This window comes from Azolla caroliniana, unplaced genomic scaffold (assembly GCF_043228905.1).
Source record: "Azolla caroliniana isolate FFs.n. ecotype wild unplaced genomic scaffold, voAzoCaro1.0.p SCAF_13, whole genome shotgun sequence".
Taxonomy (NCBI): Eukaryota; Viridiplantae; Streptophyta; class Polypodiopsida; order Salviniales; family Salviniaceae; genus Azolla; species Azolla caroliniana.
The window spans coordinates 20,436,921-20,452,749 of record NW_028230448.1 but is presented as its reverse complement, the minus strand read 5'-3'; the positions used below and the strand labels follow the sequence as shown (position 1 = coordinate 20,452,749).

The window sequence follows — 15,829 nt, the reverse complement described above, 5'->3', positions numbered from 1 at the left end:
AATTGCCATGTATGAAAGCTTGAAAATGGAACCAAACAAGGTAAAGCACATGCAACTAGCAAGAATGCAACAGGGAAATGCACCTCATGCAATATACCATGAAACCTATGGTGACATGCTTGTTTTTTTCCTGCCCCATGTATACCGCCATATATATTGATTGTGGATGATTTCTTCCATATGCAAGATTGGATTCTTGACTCCAGAGCTTCATTCCATCCCAACCTTCATTAAGAGCGGTTTTCCTCCTATTATGCCACATATCATGGAACTTTTTGAGTTTGGGTGACATACTTCATGGGGTGCTTTGATAATGGCATTACTTGTGCCAATCTCAGAAGAGTTTCCTCTCGATTGAGCAACTCGTTGATGTGCTTTATGTTCCTAATCTCGGAAGAGTTTTGTTCTCTATTGAGCAACTTGTTGATGATGGTTACTTACTATACTGCTCTTATTCATCACGTGGAATATTCTCAAAAGATCTATGCTTACCATTGGTCCAAAGTTCAAACATGTTGATACCTTTTTGTGTCATCAGTGATTGGGACATATGATATATGAACTCACAAATGGCTCTACTAGTAGCTATACAAATTGCATTTTCCTTTTGGAGGCACATAGGACGTTAAGTGGGAGCTTGTTGGAGTAAAGATCAATAGATTGTGCCTGGTCACCCTTAAACCACATATTATGTGTCTCCATCCGCCCTTCATTCTTAAGTTATCTCTACCCAAGCTTCCTCCATAACTAGGTTAGCCTAGTTCAAACTGTTCCCCTTTCTCAAATTCATTCCAATTGGCTTGGTTGGAGATCCCTGATAGATTAAGGTTTTGGTGATCAGAATGGCTTGACCAATTTGGGGAACCTTCGTGTTCAGCGCACAAGTGATACTAGGATGGGTGACCTTCTTGGATGTTTATCCCCCAGCAATTGGTATCTCGTTCCAATAGGCTTGATTGGAGGTTTCTGATAGATTAATGTTTTGGAGGGGGTCTGAATGGCTTGACCAATTTGGCAAACCTTCTTGTTCGGCGCACAAGTGATACTAGGATGGATGACCTCCTTGGATGTTTGTCCACCAACAATTTTAGTATCAAAGCAAAGGTCGCCCCACAAAGTTTTTCCTCCAAACTCTTGTATCAAAGCAAGGTTGATTGGCATGCCTATAGTCATAGGCAAGCTAAGGATTTGTTCAGCCTTTGACTCTAGCATTGTTACAGGCATGACCATATAATATCCCGTGGTGAGAATTGTCGTAGTATTCTATACACGTGGATAAGTGTGAGGGTTAAACAAAGAGTCTAAAGAAGGGGAGGATTACTTTTAATCCTCGGGATTGAGACAACCCATGAGGCCAAGTGTGAACATGGCTGGGGGCCTTGAGAATTACTATAAATAAGAGGCCTAGCTACCCTCATTTGGGGCATGCATTGACTACGTCGAGACTCTGTCCGTGAGTGGAACGACTCTTGTAGCAAGCGCGCTATCGTCCAGGTACGACTCGACGCCAAGGCGGTGGTATGGGACGCCGATCGAGGCTCGAGTCCGTCTCGATCCCTTCGCTCGGGGGTGGTCGGGTGGATCGGCACCCTTCTTTCTCTCTTTTCTCTCTATTCTTTCTAGATCTATCATTGATATATCCTTATTTTATGCTTACTTTAGTACCTAATCTCTAATATTTGGTATCAGAGCCTATGTACTAACGTTTCTTTTGGTTTTCTTTTTGTCTTCGCGTGGGATGGCGATTGATCGTTGTGCGGTCGCCTTCATGCAGACAAGGATTAGCGAAAGAACTTCGGTAAATTTTCCTTAATTTTTTATCTAATTTTTCTTCTCCCTTCTATACATGTGTATACTTAATATGTAGTTTTTTTTTCATATATTCAATGATGTTGACGTGGTATTTAATTGGTTATCTTAAACGTTTACATATGTCCACGAGGTCAATACCTCGTTTGACATATAAATCATATGTGATGAGTGTCGTATGCGTACGAGGTTACTACCTCAATTGCGTATTACGTTCACGAACATATGTTACGTTCGCGTACGAGGTCAATACCTCGATTCGTTCGAAATGATATGCGTTGGATTTACTATGCGTAAGAGGTCAATACCTCAATTGCGAATTACGCTTAACCTTATTTTCGGATGTTTCGTGTGCGTAGAGGTATATGCCTCGATTACGTATCCCGAATACATCATTGTTGGCTATATAAAAAAAACGATTCATTTAGTATACGCATATGTGGTCACTTATATACGTCTCTGATCGTATATATGTGATATATTGACATATGTGTATATTTTAGATTACGTGATTCATATCAAATGTTTTCCTAATTGGGGAGAGGATTTTGGTGGCCGTCCTCACATTTTTGTGAGAATGGCGTTGTCACCATCCCTTTTATCAACAATTTTTATTGTTGAAATTCCCGTTGGTCACTTTGATCTTTCGTTACGTAACGAACCTCGTATAGCCAAAATGATGTTGAATACGTCGGGCTTGATCCACATCAAGTAGGGTCGCTCTAATGACACACGTATCCAACATCTCCCCTCGTTACATGGATACGATGCCACCATGAGCTCGTTCTTACGAGCGCCATTCGTAATGACGTGACCATGTGATGGGCCACATGAGCCTACGAAGACACAAGGGCTCATTCGGCTTGACCATTAGGTTACACTTTGGCATATGCCATTGTACTTACGAGGCTTGAGGGTAGGTAGCGTACAACCATAGTGGGTAATAAATGAGGGAGAAATAAGGCCACTTGACCTATATGTTTCTTTTAAAAAAAACATATAGGGGCAAATGCCTCGCATATCTCGAATACGCCTCAAACATTAAACATTCAAGACGCGCAATCTACTTGGTTGGCTCAAGTGTTTAATGTATTTGTCCTCGAGGTCTCGAGTTCAAATATGACCAACACCATACAACATCGTTGATACATATGACTATAATACATGTTTAGACTTTAGGTCTAAGTGCACTTCGGGGTCCTCGTAATAGGACTTAAAGAGCCGAAACCACATATGTGGGCACAGAAACATAGTTATTGTTAACATTTTTTTCGTGTATAAACTATTCATGACGCGAACATACATGGTTGAGCCTCGGGGAGCCGGCCATGAAAAAAATCGATATAGAGATCAGGGAAAGGCATTCATTTGTCACCCCCATGGTTTTTAAAACACCTCTGTGTTACCATAGTAACCTGATCTTGAACCTCATCTCATACGTCTAGAGGGGTATTGACGTGAGATCATGATATCGATTAATGTTTGCCCATGATATGTTTACACCACGACAAGATGTTATGACTATTTGTCTGACCTTATCTTATTTCTTTGCCAGAAATAATCATTCAATGGCTCAGAATAACGACCCGATGCCCTCCGCTCAAGCGGAAAGACCTCAAGGAAATCCTCCTGGGACAATGTCCATTGAGGCGTATATTTTACAAGTACAACATTTCCTTAGTTCAACCGCGCAGCAGTTGACCGAATTTCGGCAATCTCAAAGTGCTCTCGAGGCACGAGTCATTAGTCTCCAAAATGAGATTAATAGACCTGATGAGCGTCAGGGTGAACCATCATTTGTCGTAAAGCCATTTACGGGAGATAAAAAGGAAAGAACCGAAGAAGCAATCTGCACGTGGCTGGGCCGATGGGAGTCTCATTTTGAGCTCTATCCCACGCCAGATAGTACGAAGATTGCATATGTCGGCCGAGAACTAGGGGGTAAGGCCGCCGCTTGGTGGCGTGGGCTCCGAACTTTGGGGAGATTGCCCGAGACCTGGACAGACTTTGTCACAGTTTTCAAGGGTCAATTTCTACAACCTCCCTCTCGAACCGAGGCAGCACAAGCTTTAATGAACCTCTCTAGCAGGAAGTTTTCCTCGCTAGAAGATTATGTCCACCATGCTAGAACCCAAATCCAAAAATCGGGTCTAGAAGGGGACAATTGGTTAATAGCTTGTTTTGTCAATGGCATCCCCAATTCGGACTATCACTGGATAGTGCACGATAAGGATCCAAAATCCTTCGAAGAGGCCGTTGAGATAGTTCTTCGCTATCAACGCACTTCGAAGAAGGACCATAACAAACCCAACGAAGCGCCCGGGACTAAGCAGTCGCAATTCGTTGGGAAACGCAAGACACCCAACGAATTCATGGATCGCGATTATAAGCGACAACATCCTTTTTGCGTATTCTGCAAAAAGAAGGGTCATACAAAAGAGCAATGTCGTAAGCTCCAACGAAAAGAGCACGACGCCAAACCTAAAGCTACAGACCATAAAGGTCAGATTCCTAATGTCCTTCAGGTCTATACACATCATTTGAGTAATTGTCAATGTTCTTTCCCTCATTATGTATTGGGTCCCAATGATTTACTACGTGCAAACGGGTATATCAATGGATCTCCCGTACAATTTTTATTTGATTCGGGAAGCTCACACAATTTTGTGAATGATCGTTTGGTACAGATATGGGGAATCCAACCCACCGTAAGTGATCACACCTACACGGTGCACTTGGCTGATGGAAGAGTACAACACATCAACGGGGCGATTCATTCTTTAGGAATTTCTATTGATACCTATATAGAGGAAGTAGACTTCCATGTAATGAATCTTAGTACCACCGATGTAATACTGGGTTATCCCTGGTTTTATAATAAAAGGTCTTCTTTATTTATTGATTGGGTTCGCCATTCCATTTCTTTTGTACTCAACGATTGTACGCATTTTATTCAATGTGTAACAAAACAATCCCTCTCGATTGTTTCCTCGTGTCCATCAATATCCGAGTTGTCTTGTTCTACGTTATTTTATTGTGTACTTGATCCGGACATTCACGTTTACAATATCGATAATGTCTCGGGTCAATTAACATATTTTGAACAAAAACAACTTGATGAAATCGTAAACGATTTTCGTGATGTTTTTCCGAGTGAACTACCCGATGGTTTACCTCCTAAACGTAATATAGACCATCGTATAGATATTGTACCTGGCATTGCACCCATTAGTATACCTCCGTATCGCCTAAGTCGATCTGAAGAGGATGAGGTAGCTAAGCAACTTAAGGACTATTTACGAATGGGTTATATACGTTATAGTAAATCTCCATGGGGTGCACCAGTTCTCTTGGTTAAAAAGAAAGAGGGCACATGGCGTATGTGTATTAATTACCGACGCTTGAATAAAGTGACGATCAAGAATTCGTACCCATTGCCCCGGGCTGACGATCTAATTGACCGTCTCCAGGGAGCTCGGTATTTTACGAAACTTGATCTCCGTACTGGCTACCATCAAATACGAATAAGTGAGGACGATGTTCCTAAAACAACATTTCGTACGCGCTACGACCATTATGAGTTTTTGGTTATGCCTTTTGGTTTGACCAATGCTCCGGATACATTTCAACAAGAAATGAATGACATTTTCCGAGAACAACTTGGAAAATTTGTCGTTATCTTCTTAGATGATATTTTAGTTTATAGCCGTACATTACAAGAACATGCTAGACATGTCCGCTTTGTTTTACAAATATTGCGTGACAAACAATTTTACGCGAAGATCTCAAAATGTGAGTTCTTCAAGAAATCAATTACTTATCTTGGACATCTCATAACCGAACGAGGAGTTGAAATTGATCCTTCTCGCATCGAGAAAATCAAGCTTTGGCCCACTCTTCGGAATATTCGAGAAGTTCGATCATTCCTTGGTTTTGTCGGATTTTTGCGAAAATCTCTTCGTAGTTACTCACAATTGACGACGCCGTTTACTGATCTTCTAAAAGGTCAAACACGTAAGTCTACAAAACCTATTGTGTGGAATGCTACACTAGACCTCGCCTTTAAGGAACTCAAGGACTTGGTATGCAAGGCTCCTTCACTTCTTTTTTCCCGATCCTTCAAAACCTTTTGAGGTTGAAACCGACGCAAGCGATTATGCTATAGGTGCTGTCTTGTATCAAGATGGTAAACCAATAGCATTCGAGAGTAAGAAACTTGATTCTGCTCAATGTCGGTATACCGTTCAAGAAAAGGAATTATTTGCGGTTATACATGCGCTCAAAACATGGCGCCATTATCTTTATGGAAATCGCTTTGTGTTAACTACGGACCACGAGTCCTTGAAATATTTTTGTGACCAACAAGACCTGAAAGGTCGTAAGGCACGATGGGCTGATCTCATCCAGGACTTTGATTTTTCCATACGATATCGTAAAGGTTCCATGAATACTGTCGCTGATGCACTAAGTCGCATCCGTGAAGTTAACATGCTTAGCTTCACTGAAATAACATCAGATCTTTATGATCACCTTCGAGGAAAGTATCCTGATGACAATTATTTTGCAAAATACTGGGCAAGAGTCGAGTCTGGAACAGACACCACCACACCCTCGAAGGAATACTTCCACATTGCTAACGGTCTGCTCTACCGTAATGGGAAGGTTTGTGTTCCAGATTTACCTGAGGTCAAAAAGAGAATTCTTTTTGAATGCCATGATGCACCCTCAGCAGGGCACCCTGGAATACATCGTACACTCGTTCTCATCTCCACTCAATTTTATTGGCCTAAGATGCGTCCTGACATACATAGCTATGTGACTAAATGTCACCAATGTCAGGTTAACAAAGCCGAGCGACTTAAAGCCGCAGGACTTTTACATCCCTTGGACATTCCCAATAATAAGTGGGAAAGTATATCCATGGATTTTATTGTTAGCCTTCCTCGCACCCAAAAAGGTCATGATGCCATATGGGTTGTGGTTGACAGACTAACTAAAATGGCCAGATTTATTGCTACTAAAACCACGGTAACAGCTCCTGAATTGGCTTACCAATTCGTTGATGAGTTATTTCGTTTTTACGGGTTACCGATGGATATCGTGAGTGACCGAGATCCGAAGTTTACTAGTGACTTCTGGACGCAAGTCTTTAAGAAGTTAGAAACTACGTTGAGCATGAGCTCCACGGATCATCCTCAATCCGATGGACAGACAGAACGAGTAAATCAAATTATTGAGGACATGCTTCGAGCATACGTTGGTGCAAAACCAACAAAATGGGAACGTTACCTCCCAATTTTGGAGTTTGCTTATAACAGCTCCAAGCATACGTCGACGGGATATAGTCCTTTTATGTTGATGTATGGATTTCAGCCACGAGCCCCGATTGATGTTAATATACATCATGATGAGTTGCGAAGTACGCAAAACTTTCTTCGGGATATGCAAGATATGTTGCATATTGCACGGGATAATATAAAAACAGCTCAAGATAGAGCGCGTTTTTATGCCGATCATCACAGGCAACCTCGTGTATTCAGCCCTGGACAGAAGGTATTTTTACGTGTACCTCACAATTCTAAGACATTGTCTACGGGTAAGTGCGCTAAGTTAGCCCCACGGTTTTGTGGACCTTTTACAGTCCTCAAACGCATTGGATCATCAGCCTATCGTCTCGCTCTTCCCGATGGTGTTGGAATCCATCCAGTCTTTCATGTAAGTCGTCTAAAAGAACTTCTAGGTTCTGGCGACAATACAGTTACAACTGAAACTCTGGTTACTTCTGAAGATTTATCTTCTAAACCACATGTACCAGAAAGAATTCTCGATATTAAAACAAAAAAATTACGTGCTAAGGAAATCCGAGAATTTAAAATAAAATGGATGGATAAATCAATCAAAGATGCCACATGGGAACGCGAAACGACTCTAAGAACTAACTTCCCTAACTTTCCATTGCAAGAGTGCAATGTTTTAAAGAGGGGGAGTATGTTACGGGCATGACCATATAATATCCCGTGGTGAGAATTGTCGTAGTATTCTATACACGTGGATAAGTGTGAGGGTTAAACAAAGAGTCTAAAGAAGGGGAGGATTACTTTTAATCCTCGGGATTGAGACAACCCATGAGGCCAAGTGTGAACATGGCTGGGGGCCTTGAGAATTACTATAAATAAGAGGCCTAGCTACCCTCATTTGGGGCATGCATTGACTACGTCGAGACTCTGTCCGTGAGTGGAACGACTCTTGTAGCAAGCGCGCTATCGTCCAGGTACGACTCGACGCCAAGGCGGTGGTATGGGACGCCGATCGAGGCTCGAGTCCGTCTCGATCCCTTCGCTCGGGGGTGGTCGGGTGGATCGGCACCCTTCTTTCTCTCTTTTCTCTCTATTCTTTCTAGATCTATCATTGATATATCCTTATTTTATGCTTACTTTAGTACCTAATCTCTAATAAGCATAGTGTGTATTTGTGTAGAGCCAAGCATGCTTTTGCCATATGAAGGATTTTTCAGCTTCTGAGCCATGCATAGTAATCCCTCTATGCTAGAGGACAATGGGCACCAAGAGGTATGAGTCATGTTTACGATTTTTCAGGTTCTGAGCCATGCATAGTGATCCCTCTATGCTAGAGGACAATGGGCACCAAGAGGCAATATTGCAAGGTTGTGCCACCTTGTGAGGTTTGTACAATCATATTTCATAATGTTCTTGAGAGACAAAAACACGACCTCTTGAACCCAAAGAGTTTGTTACAAGAGATTCTCATCTGTTGGTTTGGAAGGTAAGCAACATGTGGCTTCCTTGTTTGTCCTAAGGTCACTCCTTTGCTTGAGAGTCAGAAGGAAAGGGTTATGCCCTGTTATATTGTTTTAACTTTTAATATATACTCCAGGGTTATGCCCTGTTATATTGTTTTAACTTTTAATATATACTCCTTCTGTGACAGAGATTGGATCATTATCCTTGAGGACAATTATGATGTTTAATGGAGGTCTCATTAAACTCTTGTTACATACATTTTACAGTCAAGATGTAGTCAAAATGAGAATGTGCCTTGCAGGTAGTATTGTGGTTAGAAAATTTTGGCAGTGAGCATAGAAGTTTCGTTACATGCTTGTAGATATTTAGGTAGCCCATAAGAAAGCCAAACGAGAATCTGCTTCACTAATCAATTGCTTGCTACACATAATTTAGGTAGTCTGGAAGTAGTAAAAAATGATAATATGCCTTGGAGGTAGACTAATGGGTAAAGAAACTTTGCTTATGGAGCCACAATGGGTAGAGATGCTATACCACGGTAGCGAAAACTCACTTTGGTGCAGGTAAATTCTGGAGATATAGGGTAGAGAAAAGATTAGTTGCAGATACATACTGTAGGGATGCCACGGGGCAAGGAAAACTTTGGTCGTGGCCCGTGGGTACACGGTGGGTATAGAAACGAAATGGAAACATCACAAACGAGTAAAAACACCCTTGCTACATGTGGTGACAAGTACTTAAAACAAGTAAGGATGTGATTCACTAAACTCTTGTCACGTACAGTTTTAGGTAGTCTAGAAGTAGGCAAAATGAGAATGTGCCTTGGAGACAGTCTTGTGGATAGTGAAAACTCTGGTTGTGGGGCCATTGTGGTTGTTTTGGTGAAGGTGATGATGACAATTATTACTAGAATGCACATTTGTCCCCATCATAGAGCCTGATCTGGTCACCTGTGGAGGGGTTGTACACCGAATCAAAGCCCAATTAACACTCCGAAAGAACGGATGGAGCTTAATCTCAGTTGCCCCTTTAGTAGATCCAAGCCTTTTACTCGGATCTTTGATCAGAAGTCGTTTGATTAGATCTCTCGCGTGCCCCAAGTCGTCGGATTTTGGGAACTTGACCTCCTCCTTTAAGATGTTTGTGAGGGTTTCGGCATGGCTAGATCCCTTGAATGGAGTGGTGCCAAATAAGAGCTCATAGAGAAAGATCCCCAATGTCCACCAATCCACAGGACTACCATGGCCTTGAGCAGATATGATCTCTGGAGCTAAGTATTCATGAGTCCCGATGAATGACATTGATCGAGCCTGTGTCGGCTCCGCGACAACTTGGATAAGCATCGGATCGATCATATCATCGTGACGAGGAGCATGTGCCAGGGTTGACGAGGATGTACTTGTATGATCGGCTGATCCGGAGACACGAACCTTCCTCCTCGATAGCCATGGAGACCGGAACAGACGACTACTCTGTGATGATGATGATGATGATGATGATGATAGGGATCGAAAGAGGCGCATTCGATTACCTGAGGAGGAGGAAGAGCGAGAGAGGCGGCTCTGTGATGGCCACGGCGATGGTGATGGCGATGAAAGTGGGTTACATGTTTTGATTAGTTGGGGTTTTACATCACATCTGAGGGAGAGATCAAAGTCTGTTAGCATGATGTGTCCATCCTCTCTTATCAAGACATTCTCAGGCTTGAGATCTCTGTAAACAATGCCCAACATGTGAAGGTATTCCAGGGCCACAAGCACTTCAGAGGCATAAAACCTGGTTCCAGAAGAAAAGCAGTGTTGTTGCATTAGTTAAGATGGGGCCAAAAATGGTGAGAATATGCTTATGATTCTCGCATGCCACCAACACTGAGTGTCCGAGAACAATACACATTTCTTTAGTGGATTAATCGAGAAAGATTACGCACAAAGGTGTTGGGATTAAGGGATAGATTAGGCTGGGAGAGAGTGATTAAGAAACAGCGGAGCTGATAAGTGGGGTTTGGATGATTGATTATTCATGCACATATATACCTATTACCTGGCAGCATCTGGGTGAAAGACGCGGCGTGGTTGCCTGTGTCGGAGGGCATGGAGGTCACCACCAGAGCAGAAGTCCATGACCAGGAAGCAGAAGCGCTCCGTGTCCAAGTGGGCGTAGAGGGTTGGCAAGAAGGGATGATCCACCATCTCCAACACCTCCACCTCCATCGCCATCCTCTGCACCTTCTCCCTGCTCCTCACCACAGCTTTGTCCATAGCTTTAATGGCGAATTTCCCCTGCCCCCTGGATGCTAATGACTCACTACTACTGTTCTTCTTCTTCTGCTCATCCTCCTCCCTCAGCAATTGAGCCAGATACACACTCCCTATATCGCCATAGCCTAGTCTACCTAGAACCTTGAAATGAGCTATGGAGAGATTCTCCTTCACATACCTTACAGGGGTGGTCTTTGCACCATTAGGTTTTGGGGAGCTCTGTTCCTTCTTCACCGTACTCGCGGCGATGGCGTCCCTCAGCTCTGCCCAAGCAGAATCGTGGGCTTTGTGAGGTTTCACATTCAGAAAGGTATTAGGGGTAGGGGTGGGGGTGGGGTCATTAGAGCCGGAGAAACTCTGCCCATTTGGCGACGATTCTGGTGCATCCGGGGATGGCGATGGCGATGGCAATGCCGTGGTCGATGGCGATGGCGATGGTGATGATGGTGATGGTGATGGTGATGGTGATGGTGATGGTGACAATGGTGATGGTGACAATGCTAGTGTGGATATGGGTGTCGTGGTCGATGTGGGCAATGCCAATGTGGATATGGGTGTCGATGGCAATCCGAATGCAGGTGACATGGGTTACAAGAATGCTTTAGACTGTTGTTGTTGAAGGAAGGTGTATGTCTGCACGGGAGAGATCCAACAATTCCGACAACCAATGGGTTAGAATTGAGGCGGAAGAAATAGAATGAAGAGGATTTGATGCACTCAAAGGGAAGATACACAAAAGACTTGAGGAAAGTTGGCCATTAGATATGGATCTACCTATACTTGAGTGTGTTTGTGTTTGTGTGTGAAAAGCTATAAGAAACTTTTAGGTTTACATGGAAAGGTAGGACACACCATATCTCCACACCTACCTTACTTTACGTGGTACAAGGTGAAATTTGCAAGTTTCAGTTTTTGTACCTATACTCTGGCATGAAGGGAAGGTAGATAACTTTAACCAAACCAGTGTGGTACAAATGGACTCCTAGTGAGACCATCAAATAATTTATGTTTCTATTGTGTCAATAAATGGTTTGACGCCATATGGTGTCTTCCAAATCCTCCATGACATTTGAATTCATGTTTATAGTCGATGTGTGTTTTCGACTCAACGATCTCTCCATTGCCAATCTCACCCAATTCTCTTCTTTGGACATTAGAATTATGATTTTATAAGATAGTGATTTGTTTTTGAAGATTCTCTTACCAAGTAGTTGCCATCGTAGAGAGACAGGCATATAGAGATGTACATGAGTTTGTAAGGTTGTTTTATGGAAACGAGAAGGTTAAAAGCCTTGAGAGATAGATATATATGGAGATGAAGCAATGCCATGGCAAACCTTTGATTCCTTTATAACATCGTAAGAAAAAACACCTATTTACATCCTCTACTCATGTCCTTTCATATGCTATCCTAAATCATATATGTTCATATCCTACTTATGACGTTCTAATATGCAAACATTCTTTATATAATCTATTTGCATATGTTAATCTCACTATATAGTATTGGTAGAGCTCATCCACGGATTATGTGTTTTTGCAAATCCTATTGGGTAACACCTTGGCATGCTCGTGGGAGAGACAATTCTAGAGCATACAAACCTCCAAAAAGACTTCTTGAAACTTTTACCTTCTTCTCATTCTCACCTCTCTAGCATAGGTAATTGTCCAAAACGTCAACTTTGTAATTCTTCATAGTTATCATCAAAATACAAAACGTTGATCAAGGTAATTCAAATTGAGATGCTCTCCATTGCTTCTTTTGGATTGGGCCGTCCATTAAATGACTCTTAGAAAGTCCAAAATGACCGTGGTCCTTGTTGCTTCCCTTGCTCTTTTTTCCACTTAGCATAGACATCAATAGATTAGATTTTAACAACTTAGTTCGTTCTGTGTAGTAAAAAAACAAAGAATCTTATATTGGAGATTTCTTGAGTTCAATTAGAGTAGAAAGATTATGTATGCTCATGTGTTCCTGAAGAAGCGTATATGAGTACAAAAATTGTTTGATGTTTGACAACTTAATCCAAGAAACTAAGTTGTATTGAATATATAGGCATACTAATCATAATAACATTCATGTATTGCATTAAGTCCAATGTGCACCAATCATAAGTCAATGGGTGGTTGCAACTTGTTTACAACATAGAAAAAAAGCAAATGAAAAAGCATCAAATTATTTGGTGAACTGGTACCCAATTTAAAAAGATAGCCTACTCAATCATAACAATTATCTCGGCAACTTTCTCTAAAAATAGTAAATAATGTCATTTTGGATCAATTCTAGCATTGCTAACCTTCCTCTCTTATGCAAAGACATGGTCTCTAGGAATTTTGTAACTTACATCACACAAACTTAGATAACATAAGAGGTGGTAATTCAACTATGTACAATCATGACCTTTGATACAATTGGTGGATAGCTCAAGTAGCCTCACCTTTCACTCTGTAGGTTAGAGCTATGTAATTGAGATTGCACCACACAAGAACAAGACTACAACTACGTTCTAGCCGAATTGCAACATGTATACTAAGGTATGAGAAATTTGATGCATAAGATGCATGACCTTTTATCTGGGCCAAATATAAACTAATAACACTAGCATAAACCCAAACTTACATTCAATTAAATTTATTCATTTTGTACTAGGTGTGGCGAGCGACGTAACTCATAGAGAGTTTTTGGTATCTTGATCAATGTAGATAATGCAATTTTTTAACAAGTTAGGGAATAAATATAAACATACAAGACAATATATTCATCCACTTAGTTTTGACTTACTGTAAACCAAAACATTATTATAATAATTTTGCATAAATGTGGGTTTTTCCAAAATCCCTTGAGGAAGAGAGAAAGATACACATCTTAATTTGATGGGAGTGTGAAAGACTCCTCAAACTAAAATAGAGGTCCTTCTTGAGCTATTGTATCTCCAATACCACAAAAGCCTTTCTTGAATAGGAGAACATAAGTTTTTTCATAGCAATATTCAAATTGTTTTCATTTTGTCTTTGACTTCTATGAAAAGAAAGAAAGAAGACAATAGAGAAAGGGAGCATCTTTCAATGTGACCTTGGACTGCCTTTCTCATTAGGACAAGGAACATGTTTGCAAAAGACGTGACACATTTTGTTTCTTCCAATCGTTGATTTATAGTTTGAAATAAAGAAGTCATAAGGATACATATTTTCACTTCCATTGCAAACATGCCAGTGTTAAATAAAGAGAAAATCAAATTGAACCGTATGAATCTCCATTCTATTTCATTTGAAATTACTCTTCATTTACTAGGGAAGCCTTTTTGTGATGTGTTGCATGTGCTTGGCACATTAATTCACTTGTATGCATTAAACATAATGAAAATGGAGGGCAATGAACCGTTTGTCTCTCAACTTCACAACACCTTGTATACTGAATCAACAATAATGAGACATGGAAAAATGAAGTTCCCATTCGATTTAGCACTGCACCGAACATCGATAAGTTCTTTGAAATTGTTGATGTATGAGCCAAATTCTTAGAGTTTTGTATATTAACATCATCATCCACAATTTTGTGATAAATGAGATATAATTTAATCGCACAATGTAGGGATTAGTCCACTATATGACTCATATCTATGATCATGTTGAACAAAATACATGTCATACACCAAACTTTCACAATTGATTGTGTAGATTGTTTGGTGAAAAATTATAATGACATAACTAAATTTGGATGTTACACATAAGTTTATACCAATTGATTGTCAACAATGTTTGCCTTTTGGGAATGTAATATAAATGTGAATGAACATTTCATTCATACTATGATGACAATGATTTTTTGCAAAATGTTGGATTTGGATCCTTCAAATTATTCCATATGTTGCAAATTGCAATCGTGGGCACCAAGTATTGTCATGGTCATCAATGCTTGCTTGTTGTCAGCCAGGAGTCAGACAAAAGTGTTAACTATGATCAATATGGTAGTGACTCAATTTGTATAGCAATATGGTTGCCAATTGACGAAGGTCAACTACAAATAGCCAATGTTGATTGTGGTTACAACACATACACTAATGGGAGTATGTTAAGTATTGATTGCTCGATTACTAAATGAAAAGTGGGAAAGAAAACTCAATACATAGTGTTAAGTTATGCAGCATTAAGGAAAGTCGTCTCAAATGGACAAAATACAATTTGATTAATAACAAGCGTTACCATAACAAGACATCACTTAGACATGACAAAGGGGGGATTCAGATTTTCAACTAATAGCAAATGTAAGAGGAGTAAAAGTGCTCTACTCTAGAGTGCAAATTAGCTTGGAAACATCAAACATGTGTGTATTTTCATTCTACCTATTTACGACCAATTATTCTTCATTGTTTGCTATCCCTTCTCCTTGTCTTCTTCCTTTCCTCTTATATAGAGGGAACTAGATTGGCGTCTATACTAACCAAACCATTTGTAGGTATTGTATTAAAGTTCCTACAATCTCGTAAAGTACATCCTTATAACTGTCAAGTTCTCGACTCCTAAAAGATACCTTGAGCTCAAAAATATCATTGTAGATTTGCCTCTTTAAAAACTATAGACATCGAGCGGGTCATAGAATTTACATTAGTTTTATTATTACAAGTTCATGGGGCAACCTACATTGAACAAACTAATTCACATATACTAGGCCATAACCTAAAAGTTGATACCTTAAAGTTCAAACATTACATTGTACGACCATTTAAAATTATAGGTGGTCAGTCATAAACTTACGTTAATTTTATTGATGCAAGTTTGTTGGGTTGCCAACATTGAACAAACTATTTCACACACACACACACACACACATATGTAATGTACACTCTAATGCAATGTGGGGAGTGTTACATTCCAACTTGATGTTGTATGAGGCAGACGATGTTTAGGAGGCAATGATGGTACATAATAGAAGATTGATATTAGTTAGCCCCTTTTAGCAACCTCAAAAGTAGGTGTGATCTGTCCAGGTTTGGAAAACAG

The 15,829-nt window shown here is 40.5% G+C and overlaps 1 pseudogene across 1 annotated transcript; it reads right to left on the bottom strand.

Annotated features, from left to right (window-relative positions):
* Positions 1-9,297: 9,297 nt before the first annotated feature.
* LOC147856613 (protein kinase PINOID pseudogene) lies at positions 9,298-11,413 on the bottom strand (annotated as a pseudogene). The gene is made up of 2 exons (XR_015530674.1): positions 10,611-11,413; positions 9,298-10,346 (listed from the first exon to the last, which is right to left on the bottom strand). The product of XR_015530674.1 is annotated as a protein kinase PINOID pseudogene (transcript).
* Between the last annotated feature and the right edge of the window lie 4,416 nt (positions 11,414-15,829).